The 16,544-nt window shown below is 35.2% G+C and overlaps 1 non-coding gene across 1 annotated transcript; it reads left to right on the top strand.

The window, feature by feature from the left end:
- The first annotated feature begins 15,653 nt into the window (after positions 1-15,653).
- LOC121229972 (small nucleolar RNA R71) lies at positions 15,654-15,760 on the top strand. Its single transcript, XR_005927923.1, has one exon. It is a non-coding gene; the product is annotated as a small nucleolar RNA R71 (small nucleolar RNA).
- Positions 15,761-16,544: the final 784 nt, after the last annotated feature.

The following is a 16,544-nucleotide window of genomic DNA, read 5'->3' as shown; positions in this document are numbered from 1 at the left end:
ACAACTCGAAAATCAGTTTGGTGATTTTTCCCTGAAACTAGACTCATGTCCCCACCTATTATTTTTTTCTAGAATTTTTGGTGGCCAATTAGTACAGTTTATTAGTCAAAGTCTCTCATGTTACAGGGGTCGACTACACTGACCTCTTCCCATTACGACTGGATATCTCTCTGCACAGGCTTCAATACTAATGCCGTTTGTTTCTATGGAAACTAGACTCAGAGAGGAATCCATACGTATATGGTATGACCCCTAATTATCTCTGGTCAATTTATAGTGAATTTCCAAAGGCGGAACAGTGAATCCAGAAACTGTTCTGGCCCGTTCCACAAGAACCCGAATATCTCTTCTGTACTGTTCATATATTGTTTCGTTACTTCCATATGAAAGTAGATTCATCAAGGTTCGATTACATAATTTATTCACTATTTAATTCCACTCCTACTAATTTATGTGATTTTTCAACCTACACCACTGTTGCTGTCAAATCTGTTTTCAAGATAAACTTTACCTATTTTGTGGTTACCATGGACCAACTAGGGTTTTGCCATACATAGGTCCACATGTGATCATATTTAGCCATTCCAATGGCTGATCATTAGCCCAACACTTCCATTTCAAACCATAGTCACATCGTGAAACCATATATACATACATAAACACAAATGGTCTAATGCCATACTCCACTTCTACAGCCATTTTCGCATGGCTTTACACACATACATCACAATAGAACTTAAACAACAGGGGGTAGTCCTATACATGCCATATCCAGAGTTCAACTAAAGAGTACCAAAAGAGCTTGATAGTGTACATGACTTCGACTTCGCTGATCCCGAATCCGATAGCTAACGAACAAAATCTATAAAACAGAGAGCCAAAGCAACCGGGTAAGCATTTTAAGTTAGTAAGTCTCAAGTAATGAAATCGGCTTTGACTACAGTATTACATTCACATAGCTAACTAAGTCATTTTATTAACACACATTCTCATAATCATACTTACTTCACACTTCATCAACATATATACACAAGGTATCAACCTTTCTAAAAGCCGAAAATTCGTTAGCCGATCGCACGAATACTATTTAAAACGAATCGACTTTTCCAATGCACATGCAACATACCTTATCGTTCGGGTTGGTCGAGCATATTTATTGAATTAGTTACAGCACAAAACGCTCACATTCAAACCCAAGTTTCTTCGGTATTTAACCGAATACACCGCAAACACATTTGCCTTCGGGTCTTAACCCGGACATATCAACTTGCATAATTGCCTTCGGGTCTTAGCCCGGATATATCATCTCGCATAATTGCCTTCGGGTCATAGCCCGGATATATTAACTCGCATAATTGCCTTCGGGTCTTAGCCCGGATATATCAACTGCATAATTGCCTTCGGGTCTTAGCCCGGATATATCAACTCGCATAATTGCCTTCGGGTCTTAGCCCGGATATATTAACTCGCATAATTGCCTTCGGGTCTTAGCCCGGATATATAACTCGCATAATTGCCTTCGGGTCTTAGCCCGGATATATTCCAATGCTCATGCACACATATATCAATAATCATAACACATCCATATCATTTCTTCGTTACTAAGGCTCAAACACAAAACATTTATTAAACCTTTCAAATTTCGGCTCAGTAGCCGCACACAAAGGCATAATTTCAATTGGCTTTATAACATAGTCTCTAAGCACATTCGACTATCCGTCATAGTATGACTATTCATTTCAATATAATTCAAGTAGGGTCATTACTCGAAGACTTACCTCAAATGTCGTCGAACGACTTCAACGGCTATTCAATTACTTTTTCCTTCCCTTTATCGGATCTAGTTCCCCTTTGCTCTTGAGCTTAAGTTCAACAAAATTTAAAATAGTCATTAATCGACTATTCAAGTATTACTTTCAGAATAATATATATATTGATCCGACTTTCACACACATAGATTATAGTAAGCTTTATATTAATCAATAAATAATTCATCGGCAAACTTTCATTAATGTTTACAACAAAATCACATATTCACTACGAGCTGTTTTCCTGAGCAGTAGTTACTAAATTACTTATAACTGGAGCTACTAACTCCAAATCACTTGCCGTTAATTTTCCCTGAATATAGACTCGTATATCTTCCACCCATAAAATTTTCAGAATTTTAGGCTTGTCCAATCAATACCAGATTTTTCTTAAAGTTTCCCCTGTTTCACTGTTTGACTATTCTGACCACTCTTCACTACGAATCCAATTTCTCACTTTACAGAATTCCAAATGTGTTGTATTTAATCTCATTTGAAACTAGACTCATTAAGGAGTCTAAGCATATAAATTTTATCTTATAACTATTTTTGTACAATTTATAATGATTTTCTAAAAACAGAACAGGGAATCCAGCAGTCATTTTGACTCAGCCCCACAATACTTCAAATATCTCTAGATCGGTAACTCTTTTGTTTCTATAGTTTCTTTTGTAAGAAAATAGACCCTTGAAGCTTTAATGACATAATTCACTCAGCTTCTAATTCAACTCCTACAAATTATGGCGATTTTCGAAAATCACCTTACTACTGCTGTCCCAAGTAGATTACTACCAATTCACCATATATCAACAATTTCATATAGGTTTCTTCTAAGCTAATAATAACCGAACCATTTAGTCAAGCTTAAGGCTGATTCTATTTTGTTCATGTTAAGGTCACACCTCCCTTAAAAGAAATTCCAGCCTTCTTAACTTTAATTAGCTACTACCTATTCTTTAAACATTAATACAATGCAATTAACATTTAAACCTTTATACCGAATTTGCTCACACAATAGTCCTTGACCGAAAGTTCTTAGACTCTAGCTACCCTAATGTCATTCCTTGAAACACATCCGAATATCACGTTCAACACCTCCCATCAACAAGTTAAAATTTCTCAAATTCAATTACTAGTGCTTTTATAAAACATAAACAAAAATACATTAAACATTATCCCCCAAGAATCAATAGCATAACCGAATACATATATTTTTCTTTCTCCCTAAATTAGATTCGGCAATCCCATAAGCCATATTAACCTTAACTTTCAAGCTAAAACAATTAACAATTTAACACATCCAACCTAACTATCCATCTAATGTCATCAAAACTTCTACTAAAAATTTTAAGCTCCTAGGCCGAAATTCAACCCTCATAAATAACCTAATTTCAATCCAAGATTCAAGTAGCTTTTAAACCAATCCTCCAAATTATGCATACATTTTCAAGAGTGGCATAAAACATACCTTTTTGTATCAAAACACCTTAGCCGAAATTCAACAAGAGTTTTTCTTCTTTCTTTCTTCTAGTTTCGGCAATGGAGAAGTAAAGATGAAACACTTTGGTTTCTCCTCCCACTTCTCATTATATTATTTCCTTTAATTCTATAATTCCTTTAATATCAATTATTAAATCATTTGTTAATACAAAATTATTTTAATTTTTGAATTAGTGGAGCATATTCCTTCCTTGGCCGGCCACCATGTTTATCATGGGTAAATTGACATGCAAAACCACTCCTTTCAATGCATGTACTATTAGACCATTGTAAAATTAACCTCTCACTTTCAAACAAAGTTTCATATAAGTCCATATTAATAAATTCACATAAAGATGATCAAATTAATGCATGAGACTTTCACACATGCATTTACTCACATCATAAACACAGAATATAACTTTTAATTATTTATAAGACTCGGTTTAGCAGTCCCGAAACCACTTCCCGACTAGGGTCAGTTTTGGGCTGTCACACCGAAAGAGTAATTCTGATTCTTGAATATGTGCTCCGATGTTGTGTTCTAGAATTTGAAGGTGGTTGGGAGAAATATCTACCATTGGTCGAATTTTCTTAAAATAACAACTTTTAGTCGAGTAAAAGATGGCACCTATGAAGCATTGTATGCCGGCAAGTGTCGAACCCTGTTGTATTGGACAGAGCTTAGTAAGAGACAGATTCACGGGGTTTATTTGGTTATAGAAATCGAAAAAAAGTAAAGGTAATTCAGATCGACACTTGGTAATACAGATTCACGGGGTTTATTGCCTAATAGGTGCTTCAGATCGACAAAAGTCATACGAAGATTTGAAAAGAAAAGAGATTGTATTTCAGATTGGTGATAAAGTATTTGTAAAAGTATCTCCATGGAAGAAGATTCTAAGATTTGGCCGTAAAGGCAAGTTAAGTCCACGTTTCATCGGGTCGTATGAGGATATTGAAAGAATAGGGCTAGTGGCATAGCAGTTTGCTTTACCGACAGAGTTGGAAAGGATTCATAATGTGTTTCATGTGTCGATGTTGCGACGATACCATTCTAACCCCTCACATGTGATTTCACCAACAGAGGTTGAGATTCAACCGGATATGATGTATGGTGAAGAACCAATCAAGATTTTAGCTCGAGAAGTTAAACAGTTGAGAAATAAAAGTATAGTCCTAGTTAAAGTTTTATGCCAATGACATGGGGTTGAAGAGGCTATGTGTGAACCCGACAAAGCTATGAGAACATAGTACCCAAACCTATTTTCTGGTAAGATTTTCAGGGATGAAAATCCCTAAAGGGGGAGAGTTGTAATAGCCCATTTTGGGTCTAGTCAAAACAATGGTTTCGAGACAACAAATTTGATGCAGAAAATTTTATTTTTCTTATATTTTTATGGTCTACAGTTCTGTGCATTGATTCTGTGAAAATTTCGTTCGAAAATTTTGACGTTTGAGCACTCAATTTAGTAAAAAGGACTAAATTGCAAAAAGTGTCAAACTTGAGTTCTAGAAGCTAGAGGTATCTAATTGCTATGAAATGTTAAATTAGAGGTCATTGGATGGTAATTAGACCATTACTTAAGTTAGTGGACAGAAATGGACATGGTAGGGTGAAATTTTAAAGTTATGCATGAAGGGCATTTTGGTCATTTGGAAAATAAAGCCAAAATAACTAAAAGAAAAGATGTTCATCTTTTTAATTTCATCCCTTAAAATTGAAGGGTCTCCATAGCTAGGGTTTTGGCCAACTTTCAAGCTCGATTGTAAGTCCGTTCTTGCCCGTTTTTAATGCTCTTTACATTTTTGAAGTCGTTATAACTCGATCTACCTACTTCTAGCACTAATTTGAGGTATGATTAAGGTCTAGGGTTTGACCCATGATAAACATTTGTGTATTTTAATATCTAATGGTAGAAAATGCATTTTTGGTGTTAGATAAACAACTTTTGCTAAGTGATTTTCGTTAAAAATGTAAAAAGGACCTATTTCTAAAAGTTATAAAATAAGTAGTAAAAGTGTGATTGAGTAGAAGGGCTATTATAAGCATGTATATGGTTTGGCTAGGCTTGGTAATGAAGAAATTGGTTGAAAATCATTTCACGAGCCTAGGGACTAAATTATAAAAATGTGAAATATTAACGGCAAAAATGTAATTTTTCCATAATATGATTTTTGGATTGAATAGAACACTGTGTGTATTAAATAAGTTACATTTGTTATTATAGATCAAGATAAACGAGGTTCAGACATAGTTTGTCGATTAGGTCAAATTCTATTATTTTTGTACTGAGGCAAGTTCGTATTTAAATAATGCATTGTTATATTTATGTTTTAAATGTTTTAATATTGTATGAATTGTGATTGACTCTTTCGATGTATTCGACAAAGTTTCGACAAGCGAGAATTCCCAGTTGAGCCTTAGGAATAGAATAGGATACGAGTGACATGTCACTAGGAACCCATGTGTTTATGTGATCCGGGTGCTGGTCTTGTACGTCCTACCAGTGGCTGGGTAGTCAAGCATAAGTTGCAGATACCTAATAGCTTGTGTGAGCAGCACTGTGTGGCTACATCTTGACTGAAAGCTTGTGTGAGCAGGCCCGAGAATAGCTCGAAACGAGTATATATGTAATATGAGATATGATGTATCTTTGGCTACATATATGGCATTTATGTGCAAGATTCCGAGTATCTATTAATATTTCAAGCGTTCAACGGGAATGTCAAAGTTGTGAAAGGCTATGATATGTTACGAGTTGGTACAGGTATGTACGTAAAACTCATACATAATGAGCTCAATATGTGATGAAGCCTTGGTAAGGTTATGATTGAGTAAGTTAAGACTAAAGATTTCAATATCATTCATGTTAATTTTTATCATGCTAATTGTATGTTAAATGTATGGTTATGATGCTTATTATTTACATAGGAACTTACTAAGCTATAAAGCTTATTCCCATTTTCTTTCCCTTATCTTATAGTGTCACCAAGCTAGCTCGAGGATCAGAGACCGTCAGAGATCCACTCACACTATCAACAATTATTTTGGTATCAATGATCTCAACATTTTTAGTTATGGCATGTATAGGGGACTTGGTCATTTTGTTATGTGTCATAATTGATTTGGCCAAATGTGTTGGCTTATATTGGTTGAAAGTTCATTTTGTATAAGGTCATTTGAAATTGGCTACTATTGGTTTAAGTAATTTATATGATGATGTTTTCCATGGATGTGGAAATTTACATGATTTGGGTTGATGAGTATGTGATGTTTGTGCATAAAAGATGGTAGCATGTGCATGACATGTTGATGTCTTAGTTGTGGTTGATTTGGTTATATATTTGTGCTTGGATTGGTTCTATGTTGTATTGTGTAGGTGCGTGCATCAAAGGGTGGCAAAATGGCTTGGTAACTAGCCTTATTTTTGTCCACATGGATAGACACACGGGCATTGATAGATTGACGAAATCGGCTCATTTTATTCCGATACATACCAACTATTCACTTGATAAGCTAGCTGAGCTGTACATAGCTGAAATTGTTAGATTGCATGGAGTGCCTATTTCTATTATTTTGGATAGAGATCCAAGATTTACATCTCGATTTTGGAAAAAGTTGCAAGAGGTTTTGGGCACAAAGTTGAATTTTAGTACGCATTTCATCCGCAGATCGACAGTCAATTTGAAAGGACAATTCAGGTACTCAAAGATATGCTTTGCTGTTGTGTTTTAGAGTTCCAAGGTAGTTGGGAAAAATATCTACCTTTAGTCGAATTTGCTTATAACAATAGTTTTTAGTCGAGTATAAAGATGGCACCATATGAGGAATTGTATCGCGGTATGTGTTGAACTTGGTTGTATTGGACCAAGCTCAGTGAGAGACAAATTCACGGGATTGATTTGGTTAGGAAAACTGAAGAGAAACTGAAAGTAATTCGTGATTGTTTGAAAGCAACTTCGGATAGATAGAAATCGTACGCGGATCTAAAACGAAAGGAAATTAAATTTCAAGTTGGTGATAATGTGTTTCTGAAAGTATCTCCGTGGAAGAAAATCAATAGATTTGGTCGTAAAAGTAAGCTGAGTCCACGCTTTGTTGGTCCGTATGCGATTATTGAAAGGATAGGACCAGTGGCTTATCCGTTAGCTTTGCCGTCGGGATTAGAGAGAATCCATAATGTGTTTCATGTGTTTATGTTGCAACGATATCGATTAGATCCATCTCATGTGATTTCACCAACTGAGGTTGAGATTCGACCCGACATGACTTATGCCGAAGAACCGATCAAGATTCTAGCCTGGGAAGTTAAACAGTTGTGAAATAAAAATATAGCCCTAGTGAAAGTTTTGTGGCAAAGACATGGGGTTGAAGAAGCTACGTGGGAAACCGAGGAGGCTATGAGAAAACAGTACCCATACCTTTTTCTAGTAAGATTTTCGGGGACGAAAATCCCTAAAGGGGGAGAGTTGTAACAGCCTTTTTTTGGGTCAAATCGGAACAATGGTTTTGGGACCACAAATTTGAAGTAGAAATATTATTTTTATTATTTCTTTAAGGTCTACTGTGTGATTGAATGATTGTGTGAAAATTTTGTTAAGAAATTTTATCGATAGAGTGTCCAATTTGACTAAGTAGTAAATTGCAATTGGTGCAAAATGTGTGTTCTAGAAGCTAGAGGTGTCTAACTGCTATGAAATTTTAAATTGGAAGTCCTTAAATGGTAATTAGACCATTATACTTCAAGTTGGACAAAAATGGACATGGTTAGGTGAAATTTCAAAGTTTGGCATTAAGGGTATTTTGGTCATTTGGTTAATAAAGAAAAATTAACTAATAAAAAGATGTCATCTTCTCCAATTTAGTCCCCCATAGCCGAATTTCTCAAGCAACCATAGCTAGGGTTTTTGGCCAAGCTTCCAAGCTCGATTGTAAGTCTGTCTTTGTCCCGTTTTTTATGATTTTTATGTTTTTGTGAATGTTGTAACATGATTTAGCTATTCTAAGGACTAATTTGAAAGAAAATGAAAGTCTAAAATTTTATCCATGTTGAATATTTGTGTATTTTGATGTTTAATGGTAGAAAATGTATGTTTGGTGTTAGATAAACAACATTTGCCAAGTGATTTTTGATGAAAATGTCAAATAGGGACCTATTTGTAAAGTTGTAAAATGTGTGTAAAAATGTGAATAAATGAAAATTGTGGGTTGTTATGAGCAAGGAATAGATTCACTAGGCTTGGGTATGATGAAATTGAATGAAAATCATTTTACAAGCCTAAGGACTAAAATGTAAAAAAGTTGAAAAGTTAGGGGTAAAAATGTAATTTTTACCATAAGGTGTTTTTGGGATTAAATTGAATAATGTGATTATTGAATAAGTTAAATGTGGTATTATAGATCAAGAAAGATGAGGTTCTAACCTAGGCTGGGGAAAGAACAAGGTTGCCGACTAAATCGAACTATTAGTCATTTTGTAACGAGGTAAGTTCGTATGTTAAAAATAAGCTTTAGAATAATTGTACTTATATGTTTTAATATTGCATGAATTGTATGTTTGATTTTGTGAATGAATATAATTCTACGAACGAGTTCGACGACGATTTGGCAAATGAAAAGTCCCATTGAACCTTAGGAATAGATTAGGATACAAATGACATGTCACTAGGGTCATTATGTGTTACGTGATTATGTGATCTTGGTGCTGGTCTTGTACGTCCTACCGATGGCTGAGTATACTTGACAGCTTGTGTAAGCAGTACTGTGTAGCTACTTCTTGACTGACAGCTTGTGTGAGCAGTACTGTGCAGCTACTTCTTGACTGACAGCTTGTGTGAGCAAGCCCGTCTACAGCTCGAGAGCAAGCGATTATGTGATATAAGATTGAGGTAGCATTGGCTACGTATGTGGCACTTAGTGTGCAAAAATCCCGAGTATCAAACATTCTTAGTCCGAGTAGTTCACGGGTATGCTAAAGATAAGAATATGTGTAAATTCATTTCGAGATGGTTTAGGTATGTACATAAAGCCCATGTTATTAAATGCTTGAAACGATGAATGCAAGGTAAGTTTTGTGGTGAAATGAGTTATAATCATGAGACTACGGTAAATTTACATTTAATTATGTTATATTATTTGAATGTTATATGTAGGGGTGAGCAAAACTCAATTTGACTCGAAAAAAATAGAAAAAATTTGAATTTCGAGTCAAACGAATCGAGTTATTCGAGTTAATCGAGTTATTCGAGTTAACTCGATTTTTTCAAATTTCGAGTTCGAATCGAGTTGAGTTTTCAAATTCGAATAACTCGAATAATTTGAATAATTCGAATATCAAACTATAATATTTTACATTTTTACCCCAAACTCCTAAACCTTTTTACTTTTCCCTAAAAACTTTTACTCCTTCCCACTTCCCCCCAAAACTTTTACTCCCTTTCTATCCAACCTCCCAATCTACCCAAAATCCATTTCCCACCAAAATTTTACTCTCCCATTTACTTTTTCTCAAAATTTTACTCCCAAAAACTCTCAAAACTTTTTATTTTCCCCACAATTTTTACTCCTTCCTACTTTCCCCTTAAAATTTTTGCTTCCTTTCAATCCCACCTCCCATCATCCCCAATCCATTCCCCCCCTCCAATTTTTTTAAATATTTTCCCTCCAAAATTTTAGTTCCCCTATTTACTTTCCCTCAAACCTTTATCCCCAAAACTTTTTATTTTCCCCCTAAATTTTTACTTCTTACCCTTTACTCTCAAATAAAAATCAAAATTATCCAAAAAAAACACTAAACATAAATAGTAATAATTTTATTTTATATCTACTATTTATATTATTAAATTAAATTTCACATTTTATATTATTTATATCATTGAATTGTTTAGTGATATTGAATATTTATATTAAAATTGAATTATTAATTATGCCATTAAAATTTTATATTGGTATCAATTTCACATTTTATCTTTAAATAACTTTTATTAAAAAATCACATTTTTACATTTAATATATTTTTTTAATTCCAAATACATAGTGACAAGAATCTGAAGATAATTGAAACAACTAAGCAAGAAAAGAAGTTAACCCGTATATAAAAGATTAATAAATAAATTATGAGGTGATGAAATTTAATAAAAATTTTAATTAAGGTGGACAAATTTTACTACGATGGGTGACAATGGTTACAAGGACCCAAAATTATTTTTTAAAATTTAACTCGAACAAATATATTTGATTTGATTCGATTCGAATTTCATCTCACTCGATTCGATTCGAGAAAATTTCAAATCAAATTAGGATGATAAAATATGATTCGTCAACTCGATTAACTCAAAATTTTTTCATTTGATTCGATTCAATTCGATCAAACGCTGACCCCTAGTTATATGCATGGTAAGGTTGCTTATTTCTTGCATACGAGCTTACTAATCTATATAGCTTACTCTGTTTATTTTCCATGTTTTTTATAGTTTCGCCAAACTAACTCGGATTGGAGATCGTCAGAGATTTGAATCGCACTATCAAACTCTCATTTTGGGTATTGATGATCTTAGTATTATGAAAGTATGGCATGTATAGGAACTTGGTCATTTTGTTATATGTGTCATTATGATTTTAGCCAATGTATTGGCTTGTAATTGTCTAAGGCTTGATTTGATACTTAGCAATGTAAATTGGCTTATTTTGGCTAACATGGTTATAAGCTAAGTACATTCATATATGTGCTAATGTCTTTGGTGATATGGTCATCGTATTCTTGGTGAATGATGGAAATGTGATATATTGATGAGATGATAATTTGTGTACATTAGGTCTCTTAAAAGTAGTAAATTGAGGCTTAATGAATGTGAAATTTGCATGATTGATTTAGACATAATAAATGTTGTGAGTAGGATAGATGTTGCTATTGTTTTGGCATGTGTTGGTCATAATTGTGGTGTTTTGGTTGCCTAAGTATATTACGTTTTGTGCCATTGAATTGGTATGTGTATGTGTGAATCAGTGGCAAATGCTTGGTAAATAGCCTTATTTCGTCCATATAGGCATATGTCTAGGCTGTGTGTGACACACGGTCTGACCCATGGGCATGTGTTTTGGCCGTGTGTCCCCTGCACCTTAATTTTGAGAAACAGAATGCTTAGAATTGAGCACATGGGAAAAGACATGGGCGTGTGTCTCAGCCGTGTGGATGACAAGGCCTCATGCATGGGCGTGTGTCCTGGGTGTGTGAAGTCTGCACTTATTTTGTGAAAATTTATTATCCACACGGTCTAGCATACGGGCGTGTGACTTGGCCGTGTGACATCAATTTGTTCATGTATTACAAAACAGAGAGTTACACGGGGTAGGGACATGGGCGTGTGTAGCTACATGGCCTGACCACACGAGCATGTCTCATAACCACAAGGTGTGTGACCCTTGTTAGTGGAAAAATTTTCTAAGTTTTGTAAAATTTTCCAGAGTTGTCGGTTTAGTCCCGAACCACTTCCAAAGCATGTTTTGAGCCTCGTAGGCTTGTATTAGGACTTATGATTGAATGTAAATGGTCTTTAATTTGGTCGCCAATTTATGACTCGATTTGTATGATTGTTTGTGATGTAAGTCCGATAATGCCTCGGACCTTGTTCCGACATTGAATACGGGTAAGGGGTGTTACATCTTTAAATAAAGTTGGCAAAAAGAATTCGACTTGTAATACTTTTGTCGCAGTAGGTGAACCTCCAAAGTGTCCCCCACTCAAGGATATGTGACATTGATATAATATTTCATGTACCTCATCTTCTGCCACACATCTCCTAATCATCTGATCTATGCACTTCTTGAAAAGTATTGCTCTTCCCATAAATAGTACTTCACATTGTGAAGAAACTTTTTCCTTTGCTTACCAAAGGGCATTAAACCACAGGCTAAATAGTTAGCAAAATCAGCAAACCAAGGGCTATTATGGACATGACTTACCTTAAGTATCTGTTCGTTTGGGAATGATTCTTGTATGGGTACAAAAGTATAAGCTCCCTCTTTGGCTCCAATCTAGATTTATGATCTGCTACTAGTTTCTACCCCTTTTTAAGCTTGAAATTCTAGATCGAATTCTTGATGTAGAAGTATCCATCAAATCAATCTCCGCTTGGCATCTTTCGTGGTGAGAAAATATTTAATTGCCGAATGATTTGTATAAACAGTCACTTTAGTACTTACAAGATAAGATCAAACTTGTCAAAAGCAAAAAAAAAATAGCAAGTAATTCTTTTTTTGGTTACCGTATAATTCAATTGAGCTCATGTCAAAGTCCGACTTGCGTAGTAGAGGGAATGAAAAACCTTGTTCATTTGCTGGCCCATCACAGTTCCTACCACGAAGTCAATTGCGTCACATATTAACTCAAATGGAAATTCCCAATCCGATGTGACGATAATTGGTGCGGAAACTAACCAATTCTTTAGATCATTAAAAGCTTTTAACATTCTTCATCAAAGTTGAATGTTGTCTCCTTTTCCAATAATTTGCACAAAGGTTTAGCAATCTTGAAAAAGTCTTTGATGAATCTATAATAGAATCTGACACGTCCCAAAAATCTCCTAACATCTTTACAGATGTTGGAGGTGGGAGTCTCTCAATGACATCTACCTTGGCTTTATCAACTTCAATCCCTTGTCTTATTATTCGGTGCCTCGAAACAATACCTTCTTGTACCATGAAATGAAATTTTTCCCAATTGAGTATAAGGTTTGTTTCTTCGTACTTCTTTAATACCTTTAATAGATTTTCTAAGCAATCATCGTAAGTATCTCTGAACACTGAAAAATCATCCATAAAATCTTCCAAGTACTTCTCAACCATGTCAGAGAAAATAGCCATCATGCATCTTTGAAATGTGGCAGGTGCATTACATAAACCAAATGGCATGCATCTAAATGCGAACATACCGTATGGACATGTGATGTCATTTTGTATTGATCCTCTAATGCTACTGTAATCTGATTGTACCCTGAGTAACCATCTAAAAGATAGTAATAGTCTCGTCCCGCGAGTCTATCCAGCATTTAATCCAAGAAAGGCAGAGGAAAATGATATTTCCTAGTCGCCTTGTTCAATTTTTGGTAATCTATGCAAATTCTCCATCCTATAACCGTTCAAGTCGGTATCAACTCATTGTTTTCATTCCCTATGACCGTGATACCTCCTTCATTGGCACGCCTTGGACCGGACTTACCCATGAGATATCATAGATGGGGTAAATTATACATGCATCTAACCACTTGATGATTTCTTTCTTTACCACGTCCTTCATAACGGGGTTCAATTTTTGTTGTTTATTAATCGTCCCTTTCTTGTAATCTTCTAGGATGATCTTATGCATGCACATAGAAGGACTAATACCACGAATTTCAGCTATGGTCCATCCAGTAGCCTTCTTGAATTTTTCAACACTCGAATAAGTTTTTCTTCTTGTTCTTTAGTTAGCTAAGCTGAAATAATCTCAAGTAAAGTAGAGGTGCCACCTAAATAAAGATATTTCAAATGTGAAGGAAGTACCTTGAGTTCTAATTTAGGCGGCTTTTCGATTGACGCTTTCGGTTGAACATAATCTCTGCTCTCTATTCCAAAGGCTCAAAATGGGATTGTAGATTAAATCCCCTCTGGTTAGCTTCCAGCAAAGCTAATTGTTCCTCCCATCATCATCACTTGAAAGGTCTAAAAAAAAATTTGTTCCAAATGATCCTCAACAGATTTGAGTTCCTCTTCCACCATAATTCCTCTAACTCGGATACTACAAACAATCATCAACTACATAGAAATCACATGGATTTAAAAACTAGTTTGCCCTTTTGCGCATCAATAAGGTCTTTCTATTACTAAAATGCCTTCCTAGATGATTGGCTCTCTTTATCACTTCAAAGCCTAAGATAACAGATCAACAGGAAAAATAAATTTATCTACACATACAATACATCTCAAATTTCCTCTGGATGTGCTAAAGATCGATTTGCTAATTAAAGTGTATCCATAGTAGGTCTAACTTCACCTATCCCTAACTTTCTAAATATTGACATGGGCATCAAGTTAATGCTCGCACCCAATTACATATTGCCTTACCACAATAAGTTGCTTCAATGTTTCTAAGTATGGTAAAACATCCAGGATCCCTCAACTTTGAGGGTAGTTTATCTTGAATATATGCACTGCATTCTTTTTTCAAGGCTTACATCTCAAATTCTCTACATATTCGTTCTTAGAAAGATATCCTTCATAAATTTGATGTAATTTGGCATCTGTTCAAGTGCTTCTACCAACAGAATGTTGATATGAAGTTGCTTGAGTACATTTGGAACTTCTTAACTTGACTTCCTGCTTCTGCTTCTAAAGTCTTTAAGGGTAGGATAGTGGAGGATTTTTTACTTGAACTGGCTAATTCATCTTCCATGGCATTTTCTGCATATAATAAGTTGTTAGCTTATAAGAATTGACTGGTTCTAACGAGATTGGAGTTTCAACACTTGGTTGACTTCCACTGCATCTTGAGCATCAGTTGGCTCCTTTTCAACTTCGACAGCGTTAGGCTCTAACATCTTTTTACTCATCAATGTCAACACTTAACAATTCTCCTTCCAGAGATTTCTTAGATTCTCCATATCACTAGGCAAAGCACCCTTGTAGACAGTTTCTAAGTTCAGTGGCAAGTTGACCCACTTGGTTTTCAAAGTTTTTTGATGTAGCTGCTTGGCTTTGGATTAAGGCATCATTTTTTGCTATGTATGCCTTTAACAGGTTTTTCAAACCATTGGATGGTTCAACTTGGGTTGGTTTTCTAAACTTGTTGGGTAAATCCAGTTGGCCAGGTTAGTCTGGGATGTGCATAAGTTTTATTAGGCCCATTCTTTGTTACTCCAAGGGAAATTAGGGTGGTTTGCCAAGATGAGTTATAAAAATTGGATTGCAGTCCTTTACTCCTCGATTTTGGTTTTGGTTACCCATGTAATACATGGATTTTGTGTTTGGGACATTCTTCAAACAAGTGTCCTTCCCACAATAAACACAGGCTACATTTCTGTATTGATTCATGGCTGAGCTGTAAAATTATTAAACCATTAGTGGTAAATTTTTAAGCATTAAGGAAATCGAAGATATTTGAGATTCTAGTCAAGTGAGAGCATCCACTTCATGAATTCCAGTGACTCATCTTCCTGACACTACTCGATGGTTAACCATGATGATTATTGCTAGCAATTATTTCAATAATTTCATAAGCCTCATTATAAAACTTAGAAAGAAGAGCTCTATTAGTCGAAGCGTCTACTACCATTCTTGGTGAGCATTGAGATCATTAATAGAATGTCTTAAGTTGAATGAAATACGGGATTCCATGATGAGGGCACTTTCATCATAATTATTTGTACCTTTCCCATGCCTCATACAAGGACTTCTCATCCATTTGTTGGAAAGTAGTGCTCTCATTCCTCAACTTAGCATTCTTGCTAGGTGGGAAATACTTCATAAGGAATCTTTCTGCTAACTCTTCCATGTGGTAATGGAAATGTGGTGGCAATGAGTTCAACCAGGCTCAAGCTCTAGCCCTTAGCGAATATGGGAACAACTTTAATCGTAGTGCATCTTCGAGTACTCCAGCTAGCTTGAAAGAATCGCTCACCTCCATAAATAGTCTTAAGTGGAGTGAGGATCTTTGGTAGGCATTCCACTGAATTGGCCCACTGTTTGAAACGTCTAGAACATGACTGGCTTCAGCTCGAATTGTTGTGCCTTGATTTTGGTCTCTTAATACCCATATAAGTTCATGAAATATTAGCACATCATACTGTCTTAGAGCTCTATCCCTATCATTAGCAATAAGGTAGGATTTTGAACAGGTTTTGCTCTGTTTCCTTGATTTAAATTTTCAAAGTTCATCTCTTCGATCCTTCTCTGAATTGCTCGCCTTATTCTTTTCGAAAAATTCTTTCAATTTTGGGATCTATGAGGAGTAAATCAATAATTCGATTAAAACTCATAAATACCTGAAACCAATCCCAGAAAAAAATTAGCTAAGTTAAAAATGAATAGAAAAAATAAATCAAAATGCAATATTAACAATTCACAAATAATGACCTTTAAACTATCCCCGGCAACGGTGCCAAAAACTTGGAATGATGGAAATGTGCAAGGTTACACAATCTCAACAAGTAATAAAGCGACAAGTAAATGTCGAGTTATCATACCCACAAAACTGTGCAAAGAAATATTTATGAAATAAT

Source organism: Gossypium hirsutum, chromosome A05, assembly GCF_007990345.1.
Source record: "Gossypium hirsutum isolate 1008001.06 chromosome A05, Gossypium_hirsutum_v2.1, whole genome shotgun sequence".
NCBI lineage: Eukaryota > Viridiplantae > Streptophyta > Magnoliopsida > Malvales > Malvaceae > Gossypium > Gossypium hirsutum.
This window is presented reverse-complemented; position numbering and strand designations above follow the sequence as displayed.